Below are 16,561 nucleotides of genomic sequence, written 5' to 3'. Positions count from 1 at the left end.
TACATATTCCTTGATGGTCCTCTCCCTATTATCCCTCCCTCCCCTCTTCTCTGGTTACTGTTAATTTGTTCTTTATTTCAATGTCTCTGGTTGTATTTTGCTTGCTTGTTTGTTCTGTTGATTAGGTTCCAATTATAGGTGAGACCTTATGGTATTTGTCTTTCATCGCCTGGCTTATTTCACTTAGCATAATGCTGTCTAGTCCCATCCATGCTGTCAGGTAGGGTAGGAGCTCCTTCTTTCTTTCTGCTGCCTAATATTCTGCAGTTTTAATGAGAAATTTATCATGTATTTCAGGAATACAAATTGAGTATTGACCATATTTTGGGCACTGTCTGCACTGTGAGTGAAGGGTTCTGAAGAACACAAGTCTCTACAAGCCAATATTGGGGAAAGAATATGGAAGCAAATAACAGAAATAAATATAACAACAAATGGTGACAAATCCTATGAAGAAAACAAAAGCACGTCTAAATTAGAAAGTGACTAGGCCATTCTATTTCTCAAGGGGTTTTAGGTGAGACCTGCCAACAAGTGACATTTGAGCACAGAACTCAAGGTAGAAAGAGATGGAGATCAAGCTTATGTGGGCAAGTGTGTGCCCAGCAGAAGAAACCAGCAGTAACCGGGCCTTACAGAGGAGCTGCAGGGGTGTAGTGATTTGCTCAAAGGTAATATCCAAGCATGTGATGGGCCATGGGTATAATTTTTTCAGGTTGCTTCTAGGCAGTGGATCTTGACCACAAATGATTTTTCCACTAACAATGCCTAAAGGGATACCACTAAACACCTACAATTCACAAACATAAACACACAAATCTCCCCAAATCGTTATCCCTCCCTAAATGACAGTGGTAAAAGGTGACAGAGCCTAGTTTATACCAGCACTTCTGCCATTTCAAATGCATATAGAGTCCCCAGGATTCTAGTTCAAATGTGGAGTCTGACTCAGCAGGCTCTTCAGGCTCAGAGAAGCTGTGTTTCTGACAAGTGCCCAGATGGTGTTGATGCTACAGGTCCTGGTCTGTGGACCACTCTCTGGGAAGAAAGGCTGTGGTTCTGTGTTAGACTCAGCTGCAGTCACTTTCATTCCTGTGGTCCAAATATCATCTCTGCATGGAGTTTTGAAGGAAAAGTGTATTCACCCATTCCAGAGGCTATGATTGAATTTTTGCTTCCTTCATATAAGGACCCTTGACTGACACAGAAGAATACACACCTAAAAACAATTTTTAGCAGGCAGGATTTGGACTTCTGTAAGATGTCTACACCTTATTTTCCAGTACATTTGAATATGTTATTTTTTTTATAGCAAGGGGTGGACGACGGTAGCTGAAGCAACAGGGCTGCTAATCCACTGAATTGAGATAGAAGATGAGCCAGGATCATCTGGAAAAACTAAGGTCAGCACAGTACTCCCCTAGATGCAGACAAGGAGACCAGGAGAAAGGATGGCACTGCTGGCTTTTATGAAGGAGGAAGGGCCCTGAGTCAAGGAATGCAGCTGATCAGAACACAAACTGGAATTGGGAAAAACAGGTTCTCCCCTGAGCCTTTAGGAGGGACCCAGCCCTGCAGACACCTTGAAATTAGTCAGCAAGACTCGAGCCAGGCTCTGACACCTAGAACTGTAGACCCATATCTGTGCTCACTGTGAACAACTGGTGTGGGAGCACTTCCCAGCAGTCTAGGCAGTCTAATAGTCACTCCTTCAGTGACATGTGATGGAGGGGTTGAGCTTAAGTCTCTGCACTCATTAGCTTTCTCAAGTAGGCATTTAACTTTGAAAATCCAAGGAAACTAGAGAAGAAATATTGAAATGATTGGAGATATTCTATCCCATTAGGTGGTACAGTGAAGTCTTCATGGCATAAATGCAAACACTGTGAACTAGGACATCTTGGTGTCATTAAGACTTAATGTCCAAGGTGTGACCTTAATTTTTTCATTACTGAATTGTCAAAACTTGTTACTCATCACACTATACTCTTCATCTAGAAGTTGGTGAGTCCTCAATTTATATTCCCCAAGAGCATGACAGAACCTCTCATTGAAAACATAGAAATATGCCCACTGCAAGAACAGGCTAAGTATGGGATAGGATATTCTACTAACTTTTTAATATAGAAAGTAAAAGGGCACAAAATCCCAAAATATATGTTACTTACCAGTAATGAGAAAAAACTACTTAGTATTCCCCTTTACACTTATTAAATATACTCTCATGTGAATATGCAGCATGAGAGAAGTTACTGCAATGTCTGCCTCACTAACTGCTGCTCCAAAGTGCTGTCTGCCTCACTGGCTGGGTCTTCTCAATGAATACACAACATGCTCAAAGGCACCCTAGCTTAGAATTTTATTACACACACTCTCACTTCACTGCACTGCTCTCCACACCTAATACTCCATTTCATTTCAGAAAACAGCAAAACTCTCTGAGAAGTGTTTTCATTTGCCTGCAGCCATTTCCTGCATTTCACTCATTGTACAGCCTCTTCCCACTGGACTCCCAGTCCTAACACTTAATTGTCAGCTATGGCCCTGGAGTGCAGACTCAAACAGACGAATTTTTATTAATATATTCAGTAAATTAAGTATAATTTAACCAGGAATACAAAAATATCTGGTCTCAGGGCTTGGTTGACTAGGGTTGCAGTGCCTCAAGTAAAAATTCTCAGGTTCCAGCCTGTCTGACCCTTTCCTGATGTACCTACCATACTCTCTGACTCCCCTGGATGGCTTTTCTGTAAGGAAGTGCTCTATGTGCAACTCAGAATTGGTCCCTGGAGGGTGGATGATGGAGACTGAAGCTCTGTCCCATGGAAGACAGCAGGAAGGAGTGAAGCATCATTCCCGAGCTAGACATAGGAATCACACCCACAACCATGTTTGTCCAGCAACATTGTACATCTGAAGGGACAGCCTGGGGGAGATACTTACAGCTCTCTGTATATCTGCTTGTCAGGCACATTTCCCTTGTGTTTTCTAACATCTAAGTACACAATTTCCCTCTGGGCCTCTGGAATAAATAGAATTTTTTTTTCATAATGATTCTCAGATCTCAAGAGACCAGGTTAGAAGTCAGGTGGATTTAGATTTTATTACTCCTTCTTTTGGATCTCACCTGCTTCCATGAGGTCTCACCACCTACTACCTTATTCCAACACTGAGTTAAGATTTTCTCCACAGTGTAAGACTATGGAACCCATTAGGACCAGATACCTTTGACCCTTAAAGCACTGAATTTTGGTGGGGACAAAGGCCTGATATCTCCAGAACATTGCTATTCACCTTCAAAGAGGGGGGCTCTGTTCCTTTGATATGCAGTCCTGACCACCACACTTTTTTTCCTGACCCATTTGTCAAAATAATTAGAAATTTCTTACTTATATCACATGTTACCAGCTGTCATTTAGTATCTCATTATAAAATATTTGTTAATTATGAGATATACACTTTGATCCTTTGATCCATATAATCTAAGCCTAGTACCTTATTGATTTTGTCTGATTTAATTTTTTGAAAAGTCCATTCTATGAGGTATTACTGATATGAATGCCATTCCCCTTTGCAGAAATGGGGCAGAAGGGGTTTAGTAATTTGCTCAAAGTTATGAACTGAGTGAGGAAGGGGCCTTGATTGGAATCTGTCAGGTTGCTTCCAGTTTTCAAACTCTGGGCCAGTGTTTGACATGACTTTGCCCCTGGAGACACTTGGCAATGAGTGAAGGAAGGCTGCTAACCACCTACAGTGTTCATCATATACCCTATTGTCAATCTGAGAAGGTGACAAAGCCTAGTCTAGACAAACACTTCTCCAACTTCAAGGTACACATAAGTCACCTAGGAGTATATTTCAAATGCAGGTCCTAGTGGATCCAGAGGTTCTTTGAATCAAATAAGTTCCAGGCAGTGTTGATGTTTCAGGTGCTGGTCTCTGGACCACACTTGGAGTAGTAAGGCTGTGGCTGTGTTCAAGTCAGGGGTAGGTAGACTTAGTCTTCAGAACCAAAAATTATTTTCCATGAAATTTTGAATGCAGAACGCACATTTAATCATTACAGAAGCTGTTATAAAATCATTGTTCAATTATTTTAAATAAGGATCCATGAATGACAGCATATGATATACTTCTGAAAAATACCTTATTTGATTCTTTTACATAAGGGCCCTCATGTGACACCATGGAATATATTGTTGTAAACATTTTTTAGTAGGCAGAATAAGAACCTTTATTTTACATCAACAAAGATGTCTGCATCATAATTTCCAGAAACTTGTAATATGTTACTTTTCATTGCAAGGGAGAATTAAAGTAGTGCATGGAATAGTGTGGCTAATCAAAAGGCAGTTCCATTTTCACTTTCCTGGGGAAATTGCATACTGTTTTCCACAGTGGTGGCACCAGTCTGCATTCCCACCAACAGTGTACTAGGGCTCCCTTTTCTCCACAACCTCATCAGCACTTACTGTTTGTTGATTTGTTTATGACAGCTATTCTAATTGGTATGGGTTTGTTTCTCATTGTGGTTTTAATTTGCATCTCTCTGGACATTCTTCTTTAACTACTTGGTTGTTGGACTTCCATAGAGTTCAATTTTCTGTCAGTTCTGGTTATTTTTTTGTTTTTAAATATGTCATCCTTTTGGATGTGCAAGGAGGTACAGTGTATCTACCTATGTCTTCATCTTGGCTGGAAGTCTGTTTTCTTATTTGTTCAGCTACCCCATGTCTTTTGATTGGAGCATTTAAACCATTCATATTTAAGGTTATTATTGATAGGTACTTATCCATTGCCATTGTCCCCCTTTGTACCTGTGTTTCTTTCTCTCACACTCTTTTTCTTCCTCTTCTTAAAGCAGTCCCCTTAGCATATCTTGCATTGCTGGTTTGGTGAAGGTGTATTCTTTTAGCCTTGTTTTGTCTGGGAAATTCCTTATTTCACCTTCCTTTTTAAATGAGAGATTTGCTGGTAAAGTAGTCTTGGTTGTAGGCCTTTGCCTTTCATTATTTGGAATATTTCTTGCCAGTGTCTTCTGGCTTGTAGTCCTTTTGTTGAGAAGTCAGCTGCTAGCTTTATCGGAGCTTCCTTGTATTTTACTTTCTGATTCTCCTTTGTTGCCTTTAAGATTCTCTCTTTATCTTTGAAATGTGCCATTGTAATTATGATGTGTCTTGGAGTGGGCCTCTTTGGGTTCCTCTTGATTGGGACCCTCTGTGCTTCTTGGACTTGTGTGACTTTTTCTATCATCAAATTAAGGAAGTTTCTGTCATTACAGTTTTAAACAGGTTTTCTCCCCTTTGCTCCTCTTCTTCTCTTTCTGTTATCCTTAATATACAGATATTATTATGTTTCAAATTATCATGCAGTTCCCTTAACCCCTATTCCTTCTTTTGGATCCTCTTTTCCTTTTCTTGCTCTTTCTAGATATTTTTTCTACCTTGTCTTCCAGCTCACTGACTCTGTCCTCTGCTTCTTCTAGTCTGATTTTGATTCATTGTACTTCTTTTTTCAATTTAGAAATTATATTCTTCATTTCCTCCTGGCTTTTGTTGATAGTTTCTATGTCCTTTTTCAGGATGATACAATTCTCAGTAAGTTCCTTGTAGCTTCCTGGTAGTTTTTGCTAATTCTCACTGAACTCATTGAGCTTCCTTATAACCATTGTTTTGAACTCAATTTCTGGTAGTTGACTTGTCTCTATTTCATTTAGTACTCTTTCTGAGGATTCCTCCTTTCCTTTAGATTGGGAGTTGTTGTTTTTTTGTCTCCACATTTTAGGGGAGAATCTTCTTGTTTGCATCTGTTTCTTAGCTTAATCTGCTTTCAGTCCCTGTCTCTGTGGTGTGAACTTCTATGGTAGGAGACTTCTGTGATTCAGTGGTGCAATCTCCTTGATCTCCTGAACTTGATGCTCTTGGAATGACCTTTATGCTGTTTATGTTGGCTTTCTGGATGCAATTGGATTTTGATTGTTGTTGGGTTGTTCTTTTTGGGCCCTCCCCTCCAACTGGTTGACTGAGGGTCACTCCACCCACCACATCTTGTATGCCATTGTTCAGGTGCTCCCAGAACAAAACCACAGAGCCTAGAAAATAAACTCACACCCACAAAAATAACCACCCACTTCAATCCCATTATCAACAGCAAATGAACCAGTATTAATAAGGATGTACAGAGATTAGGACTATTACAAGGAAGGAGAGCTGATATGAGATGACCTACCAAAAGAGAAATAATTTTGAGAAGGTAGAGGGAAGAACACTAGAAGAATAGGGAATCAGAGCATTTTAAAGAGGGAAATTAAAGTTTATATCATAAATAAAAAAGGGAATGCAGTAGGCAGAATGGAGTAAGAGAGGCTAATTGTATAGTATTGGGTTTAAAGATAAAATAAAATAAAATAAAATAAAATAAAATAAAATAAAATAAAATAAAATAGAAACAAGTATATAAACAATAAAAAAGGAATCAAATTGGAGGAAAAGATGTACCACAGCATTGTCTACAACAAATGAGCTAAAATTAATATATGTAGGTTTGAAATGAGGGAAGGAAGGAAGAAAGAAAGAAAGAAAGAAAGAAAGAAAGAAAGAAGAAAGAAAGAAAGAAAAGCTTCAGAGATATCTAGAGGAAATGGAAGTGATATTGAGATATTTAGGAGAGAGGGAATACTAAGAGTGAGGAACAAAAACCAGGGTAAGAGAGGAAAAATTACAATTTGAGATTAAAAGTTAAAAAAAGGAAAGATGACCAAAAAACTGCTCAACCTAATAAATGAATTTGGCAAAATAGTTGTATACAAAGTCAATATTCAGAACTCACAGGCATTGTTGTATACCAACAATGAAATATCAGAAACAGAAACCATAAATAAAAATCCCATTTGATATAGCAAAAAGAAAAATAAAATACCTAGGAATAAACCTTCCCAAGGAGGTGAAAGTCCTGTACTCAGAAAACTAAACAGTGAAGAAAAAAAATTAAGGAAGACACAATCAAATGGAACCATATACTGTGTTCATGGATCAGAAGAATTAACATCATCAAAATGTCCATACTACCCAAAGCAATTTACAGATTCAATGCAATACCTATTGAAGTGCCAATGACATATTTCACAGATATGGAACAAACACTTCAAAAATTTACATGGAACCATAAATGACCTGAATAGCTGCTGCAACTTTGAGAAAGAAGAATAAAGTAGGAGGGATCACAATACCTGATACCAAACTGTATTACAAGGCCACTGTAATTGAAACATCCTGGTACTGGCATAACAATGGACACATAGATCAATGGAACAGAATAGAGAGCCCAGAAATAAACCCAAGTTTCTATGGTCAATTAATATTTGACAAAGGGGGCAGTAGCATAAAATGGAATAAAAATAGCCTCCTCAACAAATTGTGTTAGGAGAGCTGGACAGTTACATGTAAAAAAATGAAACTTGAGCACCAACTTACACCATACACAAAAATAAACTCAAGGTGAACAAAAGATTTAAATATAAGCCATGTCACCATTAAAGTCCTAGAGGAGAATATAGGCAGGAAAATCTCTGATATTTCATGCAGAAACTTTTTTACTGATGCATCCCCCAGTGCAAGGGACATAAAGGAAAGAATAAACAAATGGGATCTCATCAAAATAGAAAGCTTCTGCACAGCTAAAGAAAACAATATTAAAAAGAGAACCAACTGTATGGGAAAACAAATTTGCCAATGATACCTCACACAAGGGTTTCATCCCCAAAATATATAAAGAACTTACACGACTCCACTCTAAGAAGACAAGCAACCTAATTAAAAAATGGGCAAAGGACTTGAACAGACACTTCTCCAAGGAGGATATACAGAGGATCCAGAAACGCATGAAAAGATGCTCAGCATCACTAGCTATCAGAGAGATGCAAATTAAAACCACAATGAGATACCACTTCACACCCATCAGAATGGCCATCATAAACAAAGCAACACACAACAAGTGTTGGAGAGGTTGTGGAGAAAAGGGGACCCTAGTGCACTGTTGGTGGGATTGCAGGCTGGTACAACCAGTATGGAAAACAGTATGGAATTTCCTCAGAAAACTAAAAATGGATCTGCCTTTTGACCCAGCAATTCTACTGCTAGGATTATATCCTAAGAACCCTGAAACACCAATCCAAAAGAACCTATGCACCCCAATGTTCATAGCAGCACAATTTACAATAGCCAAGTGTGGGAGGCAACCTAGGTGCCCATCAGCAAATGAATGGATCAAAAACTATGGTACATTTACACAGTGGAATTCTATGCAGCAGAAAGCAAGAAGGAGCTCCTACCCTTTGTGACAGCATGGATGGAACTGGAGAGCATTATGCTAAGCAAAATAAGCCAGGTAGTGAAAGACAAATACCATATGATCTCACCTTTAACAGAAATCTGATCAACAAAAACAAATAAGCAAAATATAACCAAAGACACTGAAATAGAGAACAGTGACCAGAGGTGAAAGGGGAGAGAATTCAGGGGAAGGGGGAAAGGGTTTGCAGGAACTAGTAAAAAAGGACACATGGACAATAACAAGGGGTGGGGGTAGAGACAGGAAGTAGGTCGGGAGAACTGAGGGGGGGCTGGGAAGGGGTAAAGGGCAGAAAACTGTACTTGAACACAATTAAAATAAAGAAAAAAATATAGGCTTTATTCATTTAAAAAGCTTTTAAAGACTTTATTTATTTATTTTTTATTTTTAGAGAGGGGAGGGAGAGCGAAAGAGAGAGAGAGAGAGAGAGAGAGAGAGAGAGAGAGGGAGAAACATCAATGTGGGATTGCTGGGGGCCATGACCTGCAACCTAGGCATGTGCCCTGATTGGGAATCAAACCTGCAATGCCTGGTTCGCAGCCCGTGCTCAATCCACCGAGCTACACCAGCCAGGGCTCATTTTAAAATTTTTATTAAATTTAATGGGGTAACATTGATTAATAAAATTATATAGATATCAGGTGTATGATTCTATAATATGTTATCTATATACTGATTATGTGTTCACCACCCAGTCAGATCTCCTTCCCACACCATTTATCCCCTCTTTACCTCTCCTACCTCCCTCGAGCTCCTTTCTCTTTGGTAAGCACCATATGTTGTCTGTGTCAATGAGTCATTTTTTTTTTCTGTTTGTTTTTGTTTAATCCCTTCACCATTTTCACCCAGGCCCCAAACCCACTCCCCTGTACCTGGTGTCACTCTGTTCTCTGTATCTATGAGTCTGTTTCTATTTTGTTTGTTAGCTTATTTTGTTCATTAGCTTCCACATGTGAGTAAAATCATATGGTACTTATGTTCCTCTGACTGGTTTCTTTCACTTAGCCTAATGCTAGACAGGTCTATCCATGCTGTTGCAAAAAGTAAGATTTCCTTTTTTATGGATCTGTAATACTCCATTGTATAAATGCAAAACAGTGTTCTTATTTTTTCAGTTTTTTTTATTTTTAACAATGCATTTTTATTATTTATTATATTATATATATTACAATTTCTCCCTCTTTTCCCATCTCCTCCAAGCCCACCTCTGTTCCCACAGTCAATCCCCACACCATTAGCTTTTTTATCCACTCATCTACTGATGGACACTTGGGTTGCTTCCAAATCTTGGCTATTGTAAACAATGCTGCAATGAACATAAGTGTGCATGTAGTCTTTTGAATTAGTGTTTTGAGCACCTTTTGAAATTATATGTATATGGACCCATGCAGTATGTATTCTTAATTTTTGTATGGCCCCTTTAAAATAGCAAATTCTATATTTTAAATATGTGCACTTTAAATTATGTCATTATATGCCAATAAATTATATTAAAAAGTCTCATCTCGTGGTAACATCGAGAACACAGTAGTCGAGTCACATTTTATCAGGTGTTGGAGGTATGTCTTCTAATGGGTAGAAAACGAAGTGTGGTATATGGATAAAAATGGTAGAATTAAATTAAGGCTATTACATTCGATAAACTTATTCTTTTGTAAACAGATGTTTAATTTACATATACAGCTAAATGGACATAAATTGGTTCAAGACAGGGGTGTTCTACAGCCTCACACATCATCAGGGATCAACCATAGACACGCAATGCAGAGACTCACAGCTGAGGCAGACTCAGGAGATCTGAGCAGAGTTCAGAACAACTTCCATCATAGAACCCCACTGAATAATAAAGGCATTATTACAAACCATTCTATTTAGGATATTTGTTATGCAGCCATAACTGATACAATAATGAGGCAAAAAGCACTAAAGGCAATTATAATAATTGTGTTTTTTATATTTACATATGTTCTGATATTTGGGACAGCCTGCGTGATTATTTTGTTATTTAAGTTCATTACAAATAACTGTCCTCACAGATGACTGTGTTGAGGTTCCCTCTAGGGGTCTCCAAGAGGTTGCAAGTTCATGCACATTTGTGCAGAAAACCTGGTGATCCTGAATCACATTACCAGGCAAGAACTCAGCCTTTCTTGTGAGTAATTTTTTAATTATGAAAAGAGATTCCTGAGAATGAGAGAGATCTACAATAGATAATCAGGAAACTTTACACTTATTGTTCCTTTAGTGGTTAAGACAAAATTTAGAAAGGAAGAAATGTTTTGCTTAGAGTCATAATTGTAGGCAGCATTGGAGTTTTCAAGCAGAGAAAGAAATAGAATTCATTAAAGAGGTAAAATACACTAACCAACCACTTACCCCAATGCAGAAAGCCCCTTATAAATGGGCATCAATCTTCCATACTTCCATGAGTACAGCAAGGAAAAGCAATACTTTGCACAATAATGAATTTAGTGATTAACAATTTTGTCTCATCATACTTCAGGTTATCTCTGACAGTCAGGCCATGTTAGGTTAATCAATCAAATCTTGCCGTCCATGTAGACTTCACTGTAGGTGTGTATGTGATGGTCAATTTCTGTTAGTGCCTTCAGTGGGCATTGGGACACTGAGCTGAATAAGACAATAAAAGCAGGAGAGCAGCTATGAAGCAGAGTGGCATGTTTGTAGTCTAGGTGCCTCACACAAACTTTTGAATTCCAAGGCTTTGACTTCAAAGATAACCATGCTGAAGAAACATGTGGCCAGCTCTCTGACACAGCTGCTAGCTAAGCACCCTGACCTGCTCTCCTGTGAATGCCCCCTTTACAGAAAGCCCTGGAGAACTTAGATAACTGACCTTGGCAGTGACCCACTGTTCACTTTTCACACCCTGGCACCTGCTCTTAAGTTTTAAATTCACCAGTAAAGAGTAAGCTTTGAAATTCTATCCATCCTGCTCTCAGATCTGAATAAATGCAGAACCCACAGTAATGTTCTCTCCCTCTCTCTCTCTCCACGCCCCCCTCATTCTCATTCGCCTGCCTTCTCTCTCCATGGCCTCATCAGTGGACCTTAGGAACATGTGGATCCTCCAATCTCTGAGTGATAAACTTGCTTTTACCAGGTTCTCTTAGGGTTTTGGTTGAGCAGCGTCTGTGATCAGAATAAGAATTGCAAAGCCTTTCTTTGCAATGTCCAGCCACAACATTAGCTCATGTCAGTGTCACAGGAATTCAGGGACCAGGTGAGTTCCCCAGGCATTTTAGGAATACCTGCATTATCAACAGGCTGAGGCATAAATGGAACAATGTTTAAAATCTGCATTATTAGGAAGAGTACTTAAGATAGTGACATAAAAATGGAGGGGGATGCAAACAACTGTAATTGAACAACAATAAAATAGTTTAAAAGAAAAGAATGACAGACACAAACTGAAAAATGGATTCATATTTTCCTGTACAATGAAATTACATAAATATCATAAGATGCAGAATGTTGTTTTGTTCATGTGAGTAATACAACTCTGATTATGCTTTCAGGAAAAAGGAGAAGTTTTCTTAGCATGATACTTGTCATTTGAGAATATATTTTAGAGAAATCCAAATTTTCCTATGGAAAATATGGAATTTTCCAAATATTTCTGATCCAATGTTGAGAAACACTTTCATAATATATAAAAATTGTCAAAAGGCTAACAATGACTAGAGGGGAGAAGGGAGGGAATTTCAAAGGGAAAAAGGTAAAGGATTGCAGGAACAAGTATAAAGGATACATGGACAATAACAGGGTTGGGTGGAAACAGGAGGGAGGTGGGGAGGGCTGGGGGTTTGGGCTGAGGTGGGGGAAAAGGCGGAAAACTGTACTTGAACAACAATTAAAATAAATATTTTTTAAATTGTCAAAGAGAAAACTTCCATACATTGTAGCAGAAGCTTGTAAAGTGAGTTACTTAAACTTATAGAGAACATGAATACAAGAAAATGGACCCGCCAAGAATAAAGAGAAGAAGCCAGTCTATCTCACAGGATCAAACACTGACAGTTTCTGGTTTGAGTTGTTGAGGCACCCACACAAGGTCACATTTTCAGCCCCAGGACAATTGTACCCTTGGTATGTGCCATCCCCAAATTATTTTCAGAGCCCCCTTTATGTCTCTGTTCCTGAGACTGTAGATGAAGGGGTTCAGCATGGGTGTGACCATGGTGTACATCACTGAGGTGACTGCAATTGACTGTGAGCTGTGGGTACTGCCAGAGTTGAGGTACACACCTAAGACTGAACAATAAAACAAGGAGACAACTGAGAGATAAGATGAACAGGTGGAAAATGCTTTGCACTTCCCCCGAACTGATGGAACTGCACATATGGAGGACAAAATCTTAGAATAAGAGTAAAGAATCCCAGCCAGGGGACCACTGCTCAACAGCCCAGTGGCCAAATACATAACCATGTCATTAAGAAAGGTGTCAGAACAGGCAAGTTGAATCATCTGCTTAATGTCACAAAAAAATGGGGGACTTCCAAGTCTGCCCTGAAGGACAGTCTCAACAACATTAAACTATGTAACAGGGAATTCAGAGAACTTATGATCCATGACACCAGAACCAGCAGTCCATAGAGCCAAGAGCTCATGATGACCGTGTAGTGCAGGGGGTGACAGATGGCCACATATTGGTCATAGGCCATCGCAGTCAGGAGGCAGTGGTCCCAACATCCAAACAGTATAAAAAAATACATCTGGGTTATGCAACCTGCATAGGTGATGGCTTTGCTCTGTGTCTGGATGTTCAGCAGCATCTTTGGGATTGTGGTGGAAGTGAAACAGATGTCTACCAAGGACAGGTTGGAGAGGAAGAAGTACATGGGTGTGTGGAGGTGGGAGTCTGAGCTGACAGCCAGGATGATGAGCAGGTTTCCCAACACAGTGATCAGGTACATGCTGAGGAACAGCCCAAATAGGAGGGGCTGTAGTTCTGGTTCCTCTGATAGTCCCAGGAGAAGAAATTCTGAAATTGGGGTATTATTGCCTTGTACCATGTGGTGGAAGTAACTAGTAGGAAAGAAAAAAGTGTCATAATTAGTTTTTTTACAAATGAAAATCATGCTAGCATAGTTGAAAAGCTACAACCATATTTTGCAGTAAAGTAATCAATACCAATTTTGGTACATATCATAACCTTTAAGGCATCCCCCAACATTTCCAATTAGGAATTTCTGTCCTCAGACCATTTTCCCAGGTAGTCATGTGGCACACAGTTTTAATGAGAATGCTTTCATGTACTTGAGGAATAGTCATTGATATTCCACATCTCTAGGGAAAGGGTATAGGATGCTGAGAGAAAAATCTTTAGAATATAATGATAGTGAAATAATATACTATATGTATTGTATACCATGTTGGATGGTGTCAGGTGAAGAAAAACAAGGTAGGGATAACAGAGTGGATGGGGGCATTTTATTATTTTTTTTGAACTGAGCTTTCAGGTATCCCTGCAAATAAGGTGACACCTGAGTAGGGACCTCCAGGAAGACAGAGTGTAAGACATGAGGAAATTGGGGAGCGGGGTTAGGGAAAGAGTCAGTGCAAAGGCCCAGAGTTGACACTTGTTTCAGACATTCAGGACTCGGAAAGGACCCAGCATGGGAGTAGAAGGAGAAAGGGCAGAGAGACGAGAGATGGTGTCAGAGAATGAGGGGGAGTGAGGTGGCCTCCCTGCTGCTGCTGAAACTCAGAGACAGGAAGAATTCCTTGCTTACATAGGGTTCCCTGCACTTCATTAACTTTATTTCCAAAAATCTTGTAAATAGTAAGAGATCTCACTTTTATTTTCATGGGTTGGTTAACATTCTGGCTTCTGTTGTTGAAGGACACCATTTGGAGTATATGGGCTCAGGTCAAACTGCCCTACAACACACACACACACACACACACACTGTGACTACTTTCTGGGGCCTTGTTATCACCAAGCTCTGCCCACCCTATCACAATAACTGGAAAAGGAAAGATGCAAGTCATGATGTCAACATCAGACTATCTTACCCTATGCATATAGAAATAGTTTCCAAACTCAATTGGTTAAACCTCCCATGAACATGTAAATATGGGACTCCACTTTCATATGGCTATTCTGAGTCCCTTACTTAAAGAAATTTTTAAAAATTGATTAAAAAGCAGAGAGGAACATATTGAAAAAATGAAACTTGAGTACCAACTTACACCTTACAAAAAAATAAATTCAAGGTGGATAAAAGAATTAAATGTAAGCCGTGATACCATTAAAGTCCTAGAGGAGAACACAGGCAGGAAAAGCTCAGATATTTTGCGCAGAAACATTTTTACTGATATGTCCCCTAGAACAAGGGACTTAAAGGAAAGAATAAACAAATGGGATCTCATCAAAATAAAAAGCTTCTGCACAGCTAAAGAAAACAATATTAAAATGAAAAGAGAACAAACCACATGGGAAAACATATTTGCCAATGATATCTCAGACTAGGGTTTCACTTCCAAAATATATAAAGAACTTACACGACTCCACTCTAAGAAGACAAGCAACCTAATTAAAAAATGGGCAAAGGACTTGAACAGACACTTCTCCAGGAGGACATACAGAGGATCCAGAAACACATGAAAAGATGCTCAGTATCACTAGCTATCAGAGAGATGCAAATTAAAACCACAATGAGATACCACTTCACACCCATCAGAATGGCCATCATAAACAAAGCAACAAACAACGAGTATTGGAGAGGCTGTGGAGAAAGGGGGTCCCTAGTGCACTGTTGGTGGGACTGCAGACTGGTACAACCAGTATGGAAAACAGTATGGAATTTCCTCAGAAAACTAAAAATGGATCTGCCTTTTGACCCAGCAATTCTACTGCTAGGATTATATCCTAAGAACCCTGAAACACCAATCCAAAAGAACCTATGCACCCCAATGTTCATAGCAGCACAATTTACAATAGCCAAGTGTGGGAGGCAACCTAGGTGCCCATCAGCAAATGAATGGATCAAAAACTATGGTACATTTACACAGTGGAATTCTATGCAGCAGAAAGCAAGAAGGAGCTCCTACCCTTTGTGACAGCATGGATGGAACTGGAGAGCATTATGCTAAGCAAAATAAGCCAGGTAGTGAAAGACAAATACCATATGATCTCACCTCTAACAGGAACCTAAAGAACAAAACAAAGAAACAAATAATATATAATAAAAGACACTGAAATAGAGGACAGGCTGACAGTGACCAGAGGTAAGAGGGGAGGGAATATCAGGGGAAAAGGGGAATGGATTACAGGAACAAGTATAAAGGACACATGGACAAAAACTACAGAGGGAGTGGAAATGGGAGGGAGGTGGGGAGGACTGGGGTGGTGGGTGAGGATGGGAGTAAGAGACAGAAAACTGTACTTGAACAACAATTAGAATAATTTTAAAAATAAAATATATGTAAATGAAAATAAAGAAATATATAAAGAAAATTTTTTAAAAAAAAGCAGAGAGGGAAATGTGCACATAGAATGGGAAAGATCTAATTATTCAGGTGGTTGCTGAGTGGCTGATATGAGGCAAAACTTCCTGGTTCTGGCAGCATTCCAACTCCAGTTCTATGCCCTTCACACCCAGCATAACTGATAATATATCAAAAAGCCATTTATCAGAGAACAAAGGAGTGATATCTTACATTGTCAAGTGTTGCACACATTGAACATTGCACTAGAAAAATAACCAGAGGAAACAAACATAATCAGCATCAGCAAATACAATGTATGACAGTGGAGTTAGCTGATTAGTCACACTATTCCATGTGCTACTTTAATTCTCTCTTGCAGTGAAAAGTAACATATTATAAGTTTCTGGAAATTATGATGCAGACATCTTTGTTGATGTAGAATAAAGGCTCTTATTCTGCCTACTAAAAAATGTTTACAACAATATATTCCATGGTGTCACATGAGGGCCCTTATGTAAAAGAATCAAACAAAGTATTTTTCAAAAGTATATCATATGCTGTCATTCATGGATCCTTATTTAAAATAATTGAACAATGATTTTATAACAGCTTCTGTAATGATTAAATGTGCATTCTGCATTCAAAATTTCATGGAAAATGATTTTTGGTTCTGAAGACTAAGTCTACCTACCCCTGACTTGAACACAGCCACAGCCTTACTACTCCAAGTGTGGTCCAGAGACCAGCACCTGAAAC

General features: G+C 39.0%; 1 protein-coding gene and 1 pseudogene across 1 annotated transcript in view; both read right to left on the bottom strand.

Moving 5' to 3' along the window:
* LOC114503710 (olfactory receptor 7A17-like) overlaps positions 1 to 16,561 on the bottom strand; it is a 158,512-nt gene that overhangs the window by 20,967 nt on the left and 120,984 nt on the right. The gene's annotated exons all lie outside the window — the stretch shown is intronic.
* LOC114503708 lies at positions 12,434 to 13,391 on the bottom strand (annotated as a pseudogene).

This window comes from Phyllostomus discolor, chromosome 8 (genome assembly GCF_004126475.2).
Source record: "Phyllostomus discolor isolate MPI-MPIP mPhyDis1 chromosome 8, mPhyDis1.pri.v3, whole genome shotgun sequence".
NCBI classification, from domain to species: domain Eukaryota; kingdom Metazoa; phylum Chordata; class Mammalia; order Chiroptera; family Phyllostomidae; genus Phyllostomus; species Phyllostomus discolor.
Note: the sequence above shows the minus strand (reverse complement) of the source record. Positions and strands in the feature narration are given on the sequence as shown.